The sequence below is a fragment of the Octopus sinensis genome, unplaced genomic scaffold (genome assembly GCF_006345805.1).
Source record: "Octopus sinensis unplaced genomic scaffold, ASM634580v1 Contig15533, whole genome shotgun sequence".
NCBI lineage: Eukaryota > Metazoa > Mollusca > Cephalopoda > Octopoda > Octopodidae > Octopus > Octopus sinensis.
This window is the reverse complement of record NW_021833779.1, coordinates 9,607-25,365: the sequence shown is the minus strand read 5'-3', so window position 1 is coordinate 25,365 and position 15,759 is coordinate 9,607. Positions and strand designations below refer to the sequence as shown.

The following is a 15,759-nucleotide window of genomic DNA, read 5'->3' as shown; positions in this document are numbered from 1 at the left end:
GCATGTTGACGTGCTTAAAAAAGTAAGAAGACGAGCCATAAGGCTAGCCTATGGCTTAGGATTCCGGACTGAGCTCTCCGACGCCCAGGAATCATCTCTCAAAGGCCTCTCTGAGGTCCTAGAGAAGATTATTTCTGGATGGCAGGTAAAGGCGGTAAGTCTTAACCTGTGGTTGTGTGTAGGGAGGCGTGTGTGAGATGGAGACTGAAAAGGCAGCGATGCCGAAGGTCTACTTAGTTAGTTTTTAACTCCCTTAACTTATAATGTTTTTTCTCCAAGGACATACAAATACGGATTTGGTGGATAAATTATACAGGATTGAATATCGGATTGAATATCGGATTGAATATCGGATTGAATATCGGATTGAATATCATGGTCAAGGAAAAGAAAGAAAAAATGGTCAAGAATAATCAAAATCTCTCATCAATCAAAGCTTGCGCCAAAGCTCAAAGACGAACAGCGGCAAAGCCACAGCCCTTTTGTGAACCAATCAAAGCTGAGGATCCCACAGAACTGCCGAAGCCTACTGGGCCCCAAAAACAGAGTGAGACCCACCCCATGAGACCCTCACATATTCCTTGAGTATTGAAAACCCGACGCTTGGAAAGATCAAGAGGTTTAACCTCCTATCCAAGTCGCTAACTGCCTCTCCAAGCTCGGATAACTTTGCAGAAGTCCGGCACCTTCATTCTAAAATTCAGATCGCCCGAGGATGCTGCTGCGTTCAAAGCAGAGCTGACTCAATCGAATATGTTTGGCGAAGGCGGCCATAAACTTGCCTCAATAGCTGAGAAGGCCTCAGTCTTGATCCTTAAAGGAATCCCTCATTGGATCTCGACAGAGGATCTTAACCTCCACTTGAGAGAAAGTCTAGAATCGGACTTCAAGTTCGAAAGATTCTCTCGCAATGGAACAGACATGCCTGTCGGCAGACTCACCCTGGATTCCAGAGCAGAGGCCAACACCCTCATCCGCTTTGGAATAACTGCGGGCTTCAGCCATATCCGATGTGAATGGCACAAGCCCCCGGCAGTCAGATGCTTTCGGTGTCACCAATTTGGACACACGTCCCATAAGTGCACCGAAAAAGTTCGTTGCTTGGTCTGTGGCGAACACCGACACAATAGTGTGTCCGAACTCAGACCCCAGACCAAATGACCCTGCTGTCAAGACCTGCATAAACTGCAACAGTCCTGGACACTGGGCATGTTACGGTGGATGCCCATTCGCCAAAGCCGCGTCTGCAGCCTTACGGGCTGTGAGAAATCCGCCGGCCAGCAACCCAGCTCGCTGGGTGAAAGCCGAACGCACAGAGTCGATCTGGACAAAGAGGCCAGTTGTGAATCCGATCAAGACTGATGTCTGCATTCAGACATCGGCGGACTCCGACTTTGATTTTAAACTCGACCCGAAGCCGACGGCTGACACTTGTTCCAGTACCAGAGCTGGCCGCACGGCTGCTGCTCGCAAGAAGACAAACACCCCTCCAGACAATATCTCATCGCAAAGAGGTGCCCTCTCGGACGAAGACCTGCACAACAGAGACTCCCTTATGGAATTCTTTCATCGTTGTGTGGGAGCTCTAACCAAACTTGGTGTGGAACCTGAGGTGCTGCAACGGCTCCTATTAGAGGGGAGCACGCCAGCAACATAGCCCCAGTCAAAATCATAGCTGTGAATGCCCGATCTATCAAGAGACGGCACCAGGACTTCGTTGAGATGGTAAACAGCGGCCATCCAGACATTATTGTCGTCAACGAGTCTAAGCTCAAAGAAAACCACTCGTACGAACTTCCGGGCTACCGGTCAGAGGATCTAAAATGGGGAAGCTGCTCTACGCCAGGGACTGGCTCGAGCATCTTCTACGCCGAAAACCTCCAAATCCGTAACCTCACCATCATCGAGAGCACGGTGTGCGAATTCCTCTCTCTTGAGATGAAAACTGATTCCTTTTGGATAAAGGTCGGTGGAATATATTGCAAATATCTCCCCCCCTGCATCAGATTGATTGACGAATTCTTCTCAAGCACAGCTCATTGCCTTCTTATCGGAGACTTAAACTCGAAGCACACGGCGTTTGGATGTCGGTTAACCAACCAAGATGGTCGAACACTGAAGAAGGTCACTGACAAGCTTGGTGTTTTCGTCAGGACATCCGAAGACCCGAACCACCACTCACTCCCCTTTGGCGGGGACAACCTGTGCCTGTGCATCTGTTCTCACTCTGTCGCTAACCTTATGGAAAGCCTACAGTCCTTGACGATATCGGAAGTGACCACCTACCAATGGAGATCAAAATTCACACTAGCATTGTTAGACAAGAACACATTTCCTCTCACTACAATCTCTCAAAGATCAACTGGCCACACTACAGGAGCTCCATAAGTGCATTCCTGCACGACAACGGTCGCCCTGTTGGGTATAACTCAGCCCTCGACATCGACTCCGCAAGCGATAAGCTAAGCAAATTCATGCTTCAGTATCTAACGTCGTACGGAGAATTGTCAAGTGCAGACCGCGCACGGAGGACCACTCTGAGCGTGAAAGTGAAGATCATCCTCAACGAAAGGAAGCGGCTGAGAAATAAACTCAAACGCTGTGTGGACCCAGCTGACAGGGGAAGACTTAGGAACATGATCTCGGAATTGGTTATAAGATCCACGTCGCGACAAAGCTGGAAGCAGCCAGGAAATGGCAGAAGGCTTGTCAAAACCTGGACTACAGAAACCAAATTTCTGGGACTGTTTCCACAAAGTGGCTAACCTCGAAGGAAAATCCTCACCCCCGAGGTTGTGCAACCAGTCTGGTATGCCCGCCTCGCCACAAGAGATGCCAAACATATTTGCAGAACACCTGGCCACTATCCAGGAGGCCAATCCGGAAACGTCGCAAAACCGGGAGTCGGAGCCACTGCCGCGCCCACTGTCGCGGACCATCACCCGATCACCATTGCAGAGGTGACCTGGGCCATCCGTTCGTCAAAAGGCAACGCACCGGGCCATGACAAAATACCGATGCGATTGTTTAAGGAAGCACCCGAAGACCTACATGTGTTCCTCGCGGATCTGTTTACGGCAAGTCTCAAATGGGGCCATGTGCCGGAAAAATGGAAAATCTCAGAGGTCCGGATGATCAAAAAGCCTGCGAAACCGGTGAATCTCGCTAGCAGCTACCGTCCCATAAGCCTAATCCCAACTATCTCAAGGCTGATGGAGAAAATTATGGCCAAGCGCCTCGACTTCCACGCCGAAGAGAAGAAAGTGCTGCTCCCGCAGCAATGGGGTTTTCGCTCTGGACGTAGCTGCGGTGACTGTTTCATTACGGTACAGTCCACCATCTCGAGAGCAACGGAGTTTAAAGAAACTTTATCTCTTGTATGTCTGGACATCTCAAAGGCTTTTGACAGCGTCTGGCACAGAGACCTCCTGGAAAGGATCGAACTCTGTGAGCCAACAGCGGAAGTCTTCCTCTGGATGCGCTGCTTCCTCTCAAATCGCTACTCTTTTATCTCTGAGTCGGGCTTCTTCTCAAGATATTTCGCTCCGAAGGGGGATTCCGCAGGGTCCTGTCTCAGCCCAATCTTTTTCAATTTGGTAATGAGCAGTTTCCCCACACCCTCCGATCCCAGGACATCCCTACTCCTCTACGCGGACGATGTTCTCGTTCTGGACACCTCGATGGACACCAATGCCTCGGAGAAACGACTTGCCGGCTACATTGAGGAGATAAGAATTGGTGCATTGGTAAGCGACTCTCGCTGGCCATGGACAAATCTGCATATCTCCAAATTACCCCAAGAAAGTCGCAAGATCGCAAACCCGGCCTCTGGTGGAAATTGCTCGCCCTGAGAGCATACGTTACCTGGGGCTCACAATCGACGCAAACTCGAGATACCATTTGCATTTCAAACGGAGAAAAGGGAAAGCCATCGCCGCTCTCCGACTCCTAAGAAGCATGCACTTGAATCCAAATACCTTCCTATTTGTATACCATGCAACAATCTTGCCCAGCCTACTGTATGGTATGGAAGCTTGGTTCTACTCGAAACAATATGAGAAAATTCTGCGAAAATGCGAAAAAATACGGAGATACGCTCTAAAACTAGCCTATATGCTAAATCCATGGGAGCCTGTCCCAAGCTGGGCGGAGAGCAAGTCTCCAGAGCTACGGCAGGCCATCGAGGCTTCTATCCGAACTTTTCGGAAACGCTCTAAAGTAACTGACCTATTCATCGATCGTGGAGAATAGCAGGTGTCCCTGCTCATAGACAGACAAAGCGGACGAACCATGGAAGAGCTCGAATGCCCAAGCAATCGTCTCGTCAAAATTACTTTCCGCACTAATTTTCTGTCTCGCTCTTCTTTCTTACAATAAAATTCTTCTTCGTGTTCGTTCGGACATACAAATTCCTTCTGGAGCACGGTGTGCGAATTCCTCTCTCTTGAGGTGAAACTGATTCCTTCGGATAAAGGTCGGTGAATATATTGCAAATATCTCCCCCCCTGCATCAGATTGATTGACGAATTCTTCTCAAGCACAGCTCATTGCCTTCTTATCGGAGACTTAAACTCGAAGCACACGGCGTTTGGATGTCGGTTACCAACCAAGATGGTCGAACACTGAAGAAGGTCACTGACAAGCTTGGTGTTTTCGTCAGGACATCCGAAGACCCGAACCACCACTCGCCCTTTGGCGGGGACAACCTGTGCCTGTGCATCTGTTCTCACTCTGTCGCTAACCTTATGGAAAAGCCTACAGTCCTTGACGATATCGGAAGTGACCACCTACCAATGGAGATCAAAATTCACACTAGCATTGTTAGACAAGAACACATTTCCTCTCACTACAATCTCTCAAAGATCAACTGGCCACACTACAGGAGCTCATAAGTGCATTCCTGCACGACAACGGTCGCCCTGTTGTATAACTCAGCCCTCGACATCGACTCCGCAAGCGATAGCTAAGCAAATTCATGCTTCAGTATCTAACGTCGTACGGAAATTGTCAAGTGCAGACCGCGCACGGAGGACCACTCTGAGCGTGAAAGTGAAGATCATCCTCAACGAAAGGAAGCGGCTGAGAAATAAACTCAAACGCTGTGTGGACCCAGCTGACAGGGGAAGACTTAGGAACATGATCTCGGAATTGGTTATAAGATCCACGTCGCGACAAAGCTGGAAGCAGCCAGGAAATGGCAGAAGGCTTGTCAAAACCTGGACTACAGAAACCCAAATTTCTGGGACTGTTTCCACAAAGTGGCTAACCTCGAAGGAAAATCCTCACCCCCGAGTTGTGCAAACCAGTCTGGTATGCCCGCCTCGCCACAAGAGATGCCAAACATATTTTGCAGAACACCTGGCCACTATCCAGGAGCCAATCCGGAAACGTCGCAAAACCGGGAGTCGGAGCCACTGCCGCGCCCACTGTCGCCGGACCATCACCCGATCACCATTGCAGAGGTGACTGGGCCATCCGTTCGTCAAAAGGCAACGCACCGGGCCATGACAAAATACCGATGCGATTTGTTTAAGGAAGCACCCGAAGACCTACATGTGTTCCTCGCGGATCTGTTTACGGCAAGTCTCAAATGGGGCCATGTGCCGAAAAAATGGAAAATCTCAGAGGTCCGGATGATCAAAAAGCCTGCGAAACCGGTGAATCTCGCTAGCAGCTACCGTCCCATAAGCCTAATCCCAACTATCTCAAGGCTGATGGAGAAAATTATGGCCAAGCGCCTCGACTTCCACGCCGAAGAGAAGAAAGTGCTGCTCCCGCGCAATGGGGTTTTCGCTCTGGACGTAGCTGCGGTGACTGTTTCATTACGGTACAGTCCACCATCTCTCGAGCAACGGAGTTTAAAGAAACTTTATCTCTTGTATGTCTGGACATCTCAAAGGCTTTTGACAGCGTCTGGCACAGAGACCTCCTGGAAAGGATCGAACTCTGTGAGCCAACAGCGGAAGTCTTCCTCTGGATGCGCTGCTTCCTCTCAAATCGCTACTCTTTTATCTCTGAGTCGGGCTTCTTCTCAAGATATATTTCGCTCCGAAGGGGGATTCCGCAGGGGTCCTGTCTCAGCCCAATCTTTTTCAATTTGGTAATGAGCAGTTTCCCCACACCCTCCGATCCCAGGACATCCCTACTCCTCTACGCGGACGATGTTCTCGTTCTGGACACCTCGATGGACACCAATGCCTCGGAGAAACGACTTGCCGGCTACATTGAGGAGATAAAGAATTGGTGCATTGGTAAGCGACTCTCGCTGGCCATGGACAAATCTGCATATCTCCAAATTAACCCAAGAAAGTCGCAAGATCGCAAACCCGGCTCTCTGGTGGAAATTGCTCGCCCTGAGAGCATACGTTACCTGGGGCTCACAATCGACGCAAACTCGAGATACCATTGCATTTCAAACGGAGAAAAGGGAAAGCCATCGCCGCTCTCCGACTCCTAAGACATGCACTTGAATCCAAATACCTTCCTATTTGTATACCATGCAACAATCTTGCCCAGCCTACTGTATGGTATGGAAGCTTGGTTCTACTCGAAACAATATGAAAAAATTCTGCGAAAATGCGAAAAAATACGGAGATACGCTCTAAAACTAGCCTATATGCTAAATCCATGGGAGCCTGTCCCAAGCTGGGCGGAGAGCAAGTCTCCAGAGCTACGGCAGGCCATCGAGGCTTCTATCCGAACTTTTCGGAAACGCTCTAAAGTAACTGACCTATTCATCGATCGTGGAGAATAGCAGGTGTCCCTGCTCATAGACAGACAAAGCGGACGAACCATGGAAGAGCTCGAATGCCCAAAGCAATCGTCTCGTCAAAATTACTTTCCGCACTAATTTTCTGTCTCGCTCTTCTTTCTTACAATAAAATTCTTCGTTCGTTCGTTCGGACATACAAATTCCTTCTGGAGCACGGTGTGCGAATTCCTCTCTCTTGAGGTGAAAACTGATTCCTTCTGGATAAAGGTCGGTGGAATATATTGCAAATATCTCCCCCCCTGCATCAGATTGATTGACGAATTCTTCTCAAGCACAGCTCATTGCCTTCTTATCGGAGACTTAAACTCGAAGCACACGGCGTTTGGATGTCGGTTAACCAACCAAGATGGTCGAACACTGAAGAAGGTCACTGACAAGCTTGGTGTTTTCGTCAGGACATCCGAAGACCCGAACCACCACTCGCCCTTTGGCGGGGACAACCTGTGCCTGTGCATCTGTTCTCACTCTGTCGCTAACCTTATGGAAAAGCCTACAGTCCTTGACGATATCGGAAGTGACCACCTACCAATGGAGATCAAAATTCACACTAGCATTGTTAGACAAGAACACATTTCCTCTCACTACAATCTCTCAAAGATCAACTGGCCACACTACAGGAGCTCCATAAGTGCATTCCTGCACGACAACGGTCGCCCTGTTGGGTATAACTCAGCCCTCGACATCGACTCCGCAAGCGATAAGCTAAGCAAATTCATGCTTCAGTATCTAACGTCGTACGGAGAATTGTCAAGTGCAGACCGCGCACGGAGGACCACTCTGAGCGTGAAAGTGAAGATCATCCTCAACGAAAGAAGCGGCTGAGAAATAAACTCAAACGCTGTGTGGACCCAGCTGACAGGGGAAGACTTAGGAACATGATCTCGGAAATTGGTTATAAGATCCACGTCGCGACAAAGCTGGAAGCAGCCAGGAAATGGCAGAAGGCTTGTCAAAACCTGGACTACAGAAACCCAAATTTCTGGGACTGTTTCCACAAAGTGGCTAACCTCGAAGGAAAATCCTCACCCCCGAGTTGTGCAACCAGTCTGGTATGCCCGCCTCGCCACAAGAGATGCCAAACATATTTGCAGAACACCTGGCCACTATCCAGGAGGCCAATCCGGAAACGTCGCAAAACCGGGAGTCGGAGCCACTGCCGCGCCCACTGTCGCCGGACCATCACCCGATCACCATTGCAGAGGTGACCTGGGCCATCCGTTCGTCAAAAGGCAACGCACCGGGCCATGACAAAATACCGATGCGATTGTTTAAGGAAGCACCCGAAGACCTACATGTGTTCCTCGCGGATCTGTTTACGGCAAGTCTCAAATGGGGCCATGTGCCGGAAAAATGGAAAATCTCAGAGGTCCGGATGATCAAAAAGCCTGCGAAACCGGTGAATCTCTCGCTAGCAGCTACCGTCCCATAAGCCTAATCCCAACTATCTCAAGGCTGATGGAGAAAATTATGGCCAAGCGCCTCGACTTCCACGCCGAAGAGAAGAAAGTGCTGCTCCCGCAGCAATGGGGTTTTCGCTCTGGACGTAGCTGCGGTGACTGTTTCATTACGGTACAGTCCACCATCTCGAGAGCAACGGAGTTTAAAGAAACTTATCTCTTGTATGTCTGGACATCTCAAAGGCTTTTGACAGCGTCTGGCACAGAGACCTCCTGGAAAGGATCGAACTCTGTGAGCCAACAGCGGAAGTCTTCCTCTGGATGCGCTGCTTCCTCTCAAATCGCTACTCTTTTATCTCTGAGTCGGGCTTCTTCTCAAGATATATTTCGCTCCGAAGGGGGGTTCCACAGGGGTCCTGTCTCAGCCCAATCTTTTTCAATTTGGTAATGAGCAGTTTCCCCACACCCTCCGATCCCAGGACATCCCTACTCCTCTACGCGGACGATGTTCTCGTTCTGGACACCTCGATGGACACCAATGCCTCGGAGAAACGACTTGCCGGCTACATTGAGGAGATAAAGAATTGGTGCATTGGTAAGCGACTCTCGCTGGCCATGGACAAATCTGCATATCTCCAAATTAACCCAAGAAAGTCGCAAGATCGCAAACCCGGCTCTTTGGTGGAAATTGCTCGCCCTGAGAGCATACGTTACTGGGGCTCACAATCGACGCAAACTCGAGATACCATTTGCATTTCAAACGGAGAAAAGGGAAAGCCATCGCCGCTCTCCGACTCCTAAGAAGCATGCACTTGAATCCAAATACCTTCCTATTGTATACCATGCAACAATCTTGCCCAGCCTACTGTATGGTATGGAAGCTTGGTTCTACTCGAAACAATATGAGAAAATTCTGCGAAAATGCGAAAAAATACGGAGATACGCTCTAAAACTAGCCTATATGCTAAATCCATGGGAGCCTGTCCCAGCTGGGCGGAGAGCAAGTCTCCAGAGCTACGGCAGGCCATCGAGGCTTCTATCCGAACTTTTCGGAAACGCTCTAAAGTAACTGACCTATTCATCGATCGTGGAGAATAGCAGGTGTCCCTGCTCATAGACAGACAAAGCGGACGAACCATGGAAGAGCTCGAATGCCCAAAGCAATCGTCTCGTCAAAATTACTTCCGCACTAATTTTCTGTCTCGCTCTTCTTTCTTACAATAAAATTCTTCGTTCGTTCGTTCGGACATACAAATTCCTTCTGGAGCACGGTGTGCGAATTCCTCTCTCTTGAGGTGAAAACTGATTCCTTCTGGATAAGGTCGGTGGAAATATTGCAAATATCTCCCCCCCTGCATCAGATTGATTGACGAATTCTTCTCAAGCACAGCTCATTGCCTTCTTATCGGAGACTTAAACTCGAAGCACACGGCGTTTGGATGTCGGTTAACCAACCAAGATGGTCGAACACTGAAGAAGGTCACTGACAAGCTTGGTGTTTTCGTCAGGACATCCGAAGACCCGAACCACCACTCGCCTTTGGCGGGGACAACCTGTGCCTGTGCATCTGTTCTCACTCTGTCGCTAACCTTATGGAAAAGCCTACAGTCCTTGACGATATCGGAAGTGACCACCTACCAATGGAGATCAAAATTCACACTAGCATTGTTAGACAAGAACACATTTCCTCTCACTACAATCTCTCAAAGATCAACTGGCCACACTACAGGAGCTCCATAAGTGCATTCCTGCACGACAACGGTCGCCCTGTTGGGTATAACTCAGCCCTCGACATCGACTCCGCAAGCGATAAGCTAAGCAAATTCATGCTTCAGTATCTAACGTCGTACGGAGAATTGTCAAGTGCAGACCGCGCACGGAGGACCACTCTGAGCGTGAAAGTGAAGATCATCCTCAACGAAAGGAAGCGGCTGAGAAATAAACTCAAACGCTGTGTGGACCCAGCTGACAGGGGAAGACTTAGGAACATGATCTCGGAATTGGTTATAAGATCCACGTCGCGACAAAGCTGGAAGCAGCCAGGAATGGCAGAAGGCTTGTCAAAACCTGGACTACAGAAACCCAAATTTCTGGGACTGTTTCCACAAAGTGGCTAACCTCGAAGGAAAATCCTCACCCCCGAGGTTGTGCAACCAGTCTGGTATGCCCGCCTCGCCACAAGAGATGCCAAACATATTTGCAGAACACCTGGCCACTATCCAGGAGGCCAATCCGGAAACGTCGCAAAACCGGGAGTCGGAGCCACTGCCGCGCCCACTGTCGCCGGACCATCACCCGATCACCATTGCAGAGGTGACCTGGGCCATCCGTTCGTCAAAAGGCAACGCACCGGGCCATGACAAATACCGATGCGATTGTTTAAGGAAGCACCCGAAGACCTACATGTGTTCCTCGCGGATCTGTTTACGGCAAGTCTCAAATGGGGCCATGTGCCGGAAAAATGGAAAATCTCAGAGGTCCGGATGATCAAAAAGCCTGCGAAACCGGTGAATCTCGCTAGCAGCTACCGTCCCATAAGCCTAATCCCAACTATCTCAAGGCTGATGGAGAAAATTATGGCCAAGCGCCTCGACTTCCACGCCGAAGAGAAGAAAGTGCTGCTCCCGCAGCAATGGGGTTTTCGCTCTGGACGTAGCTGCGGTGACTGTTTCATTACGGTACAGTCCACCATCTCGAGAGCAACGGAGTTTAAAGAAACTTTATCTCTTGTAGTCTGGACATCTCAAAGGCTTTTGACAGCGTCTGGCACAGAGACCTCCTGGAAAGGATCGAACTCTGTGAGCCAACAGCGGAAGTCTTCCTCTGGATGCGCTGCTTCCTCTCAAATCGCTACTCTTTTATCTCTGAGTCGGGCTTCTTCTCAAGATATATTTCGCTCCGAAGGGGGGTTCCACAGGGGTCCTGTCTCAGCCCAATCTTTTTCAATTTGGTAATGAGCAGTTTCCCCACACCCTCCGATCCCAGGACATCCCTACTCCTCTACGCGGACGATGTTCTCGTTCTGGACACCTCGATGGACACCAATGCCTCGGAGAAACGACTTGCCGGCTACATTGAGGAGATAAAGAATTGGTGCATTGGTAAGCGACTCTCGCTGGCCATGGACAAATCTGCATATCTCCAAATTAACCCAAGAAAGTCGCAAGATCGCAAACCCGGCTTTTGGTGGAAATTGCTCGCCCTGAGAGCATACGTTACCTGGGGCTCACAATCGACGCAAACTCGAGATACCATTTGCATTTCAAACGGAGAAAAGGGAAAGCCATCGCCGCTCTCCGACTCCTAAGAAGCATGCACTTGAATCCAAATACCTTCCTATTTGTATACCATGCAACAATCTTGCCCAGCCTACTGTATGGTATGGAAGCTTGGTTCTACTCGAAACAATATGAGAAAATTCTGCGAAAATGCGAAAAAATACGGAGATACGCTCTAAAACTAGCCTATATGCTAAATCCATGGGAGCCTGTCCCAAGCTGGGCGGAGAGCAAGTCTCCAGAGCTACGGCAGGCCATCGAGGCTTCTATCCGAACTTTTCGGAAACGCTCTAAAGTAACTGACCTATTCATCGATCGTGGAGAATAGCAGGTGTCCCTGCTCATAGACAGACAAAGCGGACGAACCATGGAAGAGCTCGAATGCCCAAAGCAATCGTCTCGTCAAAATTAATTGGCAAAACATGCTATTACAGAAGGTGCAAAGGCAGTTACTAAGTACACAAATACAAAATAACACTTTAAAAATAATTTTTATTCATTTGTTCTCTAAATAACTATTGCAACAATCGAAATCTAACTAGTAATTGTTCCTTTGCCATTCGAGACCTCCGCAGCCTTCTCAAACATCCAAGTTCTTAAAAGATGTCGGGCTCCTTATAGCTCGGAGAAACATGTATGCACGCGAATCTTCTTGGCTGAAACAGAGGATCTCGGTTACAATCATGCGCGACAACTTGCAAGCTATTCTTTTGACCGGGATCTGATCGTTCTCTGCTTTTTGTTTAATTGATTAACTAGTAATTTAGTCTGTAATCTCGCAAAATTCATCAATTTAAGCAATAGTTACAATTATTTGATGGTGCTAATAAAATATTATTTTAAAAATATTTAATTTTAATAATGCTGAGGGGGATTCAACATGTTCCGAATCCTTGTCCAAGACAAACATGTTGGAAAGTGCCTGCTATGCCGGCACAGCTGCGGATAAAGCAGAGGACATCAAGAAGAAGAAATATGATGGCCTCACCGATCGTTACGTTTTCTGGCCGGTTGCTGTCGAAACCCTGGGATCGATTGGGAAGGAGTCGTTGAGCTTTCTCAAGTGTATTGGACGTCTCAAGACCTTGAGAACACACAATCCTCTGGAGACTAGATGGCTCCTCCAGAACATGTCCCAAGCAATAGTGAGGGGAAACAGGATTGCCATCAGTTTTTCTTACACTGTATAACTATATTCCAAATTTTTTAACATTAATAATTGATTGAAGATAAAAAATAATGATGAGTAATTTAACCAAAAAATTTTCGGAATAATACTTTTTTGCATCACTCGAAAAAATTTCGGAATGATGTCTTTTTTTACTATACTGGCATTGTCATTGTTTTCTGAAATAATAAAATATGGCTAGAACAAAACAAACGGCTCGAAAATCTACTGGTGCAAAAGTACCAAGGAAACAGTTGTCTGCAAAATCTGCTCGCAAGTCTGTTTCACAATTTGGAGGAGTAAAGAAACCTCATCGATTTCGACCTGGAGTTGTTGCAATGCGAGAAATTAGACGATATCAAAAGAGCACTGATTTGTTACTACGAAAACTTCCATTCCAGAGACTCGTGAGAGAAACCGCTCAGTTTATCAAAACTGATTGCGTTTTCAATCGTCAGCGATTGTCGCTCTCCAAGAAGCGGCAGAGAGTTACCTAGTTGGAATTTTTGAAGACAGTAATTTGTGCGCAATTCACGGAAAAAGAGTAACTATAATGCCAAACGATATGCATTTATCGAGAAGAATTCGAGGTGAAAAAACATAACTTGTTTTTTTAAATAAAAAAATGATTTATTGTTTGTATAACTCTGAGACAATTTTTAAATTTTTTGTTGAAGTTTGTAGAAAATGTAATGTTGCACCTCGTTTAGATAAAAAGAAGATACTAGTTGTGTATTTTAGAAAAAATATAATTAAAAATTGTTCAATTCGGATTTGTTGGATAATTAATAAATAGTAGGAAAACAAACAAAAACCTATAACCATGAACAAGCTACAGTGAACAAAAATAAAAACTGGACATGCTTTTTCTTATAAATTTACAAATGGACAATATTGCAAATATGTTTCAAATTTAGGGAAAAAATTTATTAGTTAAGGGAGTTAAAAACTAACTAAGTAGACCTTCGGCTTCGCTGCCTTTTCAGTCTCCATCTCACACACGCCTCCCTACACACAACCACAGGTTAAGACTTACCGCCTTACCTGCCATCCAGAAATAATCTTCTCTAGGACCTCAGAGAGGCCTTTGAGAGATGATTCCTGGGCGTCGGAGAGCTCAGTCCGGAATCCTAAGCCATAGGCTAGCCTTATGGCTCGTCTTCTTACTTTTTTAAGCACGTCAACATGCTTATCCCTGTCCTCATAGAGGTACCAAGCGTGGACGCCATAGGTCAAGACGGGTAACACCATGGCGTTAAACACGCGGAACCAGGCACCTCTGCTCAAGCGGAAAGCACGCAACGCACCTAATCGCTGCATTGCACGCATTTCGTACGTGCAATGTGATCATCAAACTTACCGGACGGCTTAAAGAGCACGCCCAAATAAGTCATCCGATCAACTGCAGCGATTGCTGACCCGCTCAGCAATAACCTAGGAACAAAATTAGTGTAACCCTCGTCCTTTTACAGACTTTAAGGACACTGCACTTGTCCGCGCACATTCTCAGACCCCTACTCCCACACCAGTTTGCAAGTCCATCCACAGCAACCTGAAGCCTACGACACGCACACTCCGGTTTCATTGAGTGATCCCAGAGGATAATGTCGTCTGCATAGATTACCATTTCAGTACGAGCATTGACTGGCATAGGCGCAGTGGCCATAAACACATTGAATAGTGTCGGACTGAGCACAGAGCCCTGAGGGACCCCGCGAAGGACTGTTGCGACTTTAGAAAAGACCCCCTGATGCCGCACGACCTGCCTGCGAGATTCAAGAAACCCCGACAGCCAGCGCCTTAGACACGGAGAAACCCCACACGTGGCAAGGGAACTCCGGAGGCCGTCGTGCCACACCGAGTCGAAGGCCTTTTCAATGTCGAGACTAACTAAAATACCGCATTCCCTTTTCTGGAGGGCGTTCTTCATACCAGACGACACCTTGTGAAGGCAGTCCCCGCATGAGCGGCCCTCCCTGAAGCCCCATTGGAACTCAGGGAGGGCGTCTGCAACCATCAGCTCCTCCAGGAGCCTTTGGGCATAATTCTTTCTAGGATTTTAGATATCGCGGGGAGCAAGGAAATGGGCCTATATCCCCCGGGGACATCATGTGGCTTCCCGGGCTTTCCGATAAGGATTACCTCAGCCACTTTCCACCTGGAGGGAATCATCCCAAGTCGCAAGCTCCCGTTAAATAAAACTTTAGTGCAGTGATTAACCGCGGCGGGGCCTTCTTAAAGATGGCCATCGGGATCCGATCCAAACCCGCCGCGGTGTTCTTACTTCGGGAGATTGCTGCCAGAATCTCCGCTTCAGTAATTTCGCCTGCATCGTTCCTTGATATGCCCAGCTGGCAGCGCTTGTCCCACGACAATATCTGCTGGACAGTATCAAAGGACGATGTCTCTACGAACTGACTTCCGTCAGTTCCCGAGATGCCATTGAGATGGGCTGAAAGTATTTCAACCACCTCAACCGGGTCCGAAGCGAGGGTTCCATCAGAGCGTTTAAGGCGCACTGACTTAGCCCCCCTTCTCCCCGACAGGCTCTTCAACTGCTTCCAGAAGTCCGGAAAGCGAGGGTCCACCCTTCGGCAGGCCCTCTCCACCGCGAACTTTCGAGTTCGCGGATTTCTCTTCGGATCTCCCTCTGAAGCCGGCTAATCCAGCCACGAAACCAAACACGGTTCTCCTCGTAAACGCATTTGTCCCGTAGTCTGGATAGCCGGCGCTTGAACCTAATTTTATTTAAGATCCGGTGAGGGAGCGTGGAATGTGCCTGACCCTGCACTGAGTTTTGTTTGAAATTATCTCCCATGTAATCAGTCAGGGCAGCATTGATTCCATTATCAAGCGCCTCCAACTCACGTATGTTGGCGCAGGTATTCCCCACCAGAAGTGAGGGCAACCTGCTGGCCATGAAACTCTCCAGGTTAGCCAGGAACCCACCCGGAGGTCAAAGTATCCTGGGACCCTTTGAGGAACTGGCTCACGGAGTTCGTGCAATAGAGGCAGATGGTCGCTCCAATATCGGACAATAAAATAGTTTTACTAACCCATTTAGAAGACCGGGACTGACCAGAGCAAGCCCTAGCCAGTCACGTCCTCCCCTCGTGTCGACGTGGTTTGGCTCGCTCGAAGTCC

At 48.3% G+C, this 15,759-nt stretch overlaps 1 pseudogene; it reads left to right on the top strand.

Annotated features, from left to right (window-relative positions):
- The first annotated feature begins 12,808 nt into the window (after positions 1-12,808).
- On the top strand, positions 12,809-13,231 carry LOC115230418 (annotated as a pseudogene).
- The last annotated feature ends 2,528 nt before the right edge of the window (positions 13,232-15,759 follow it).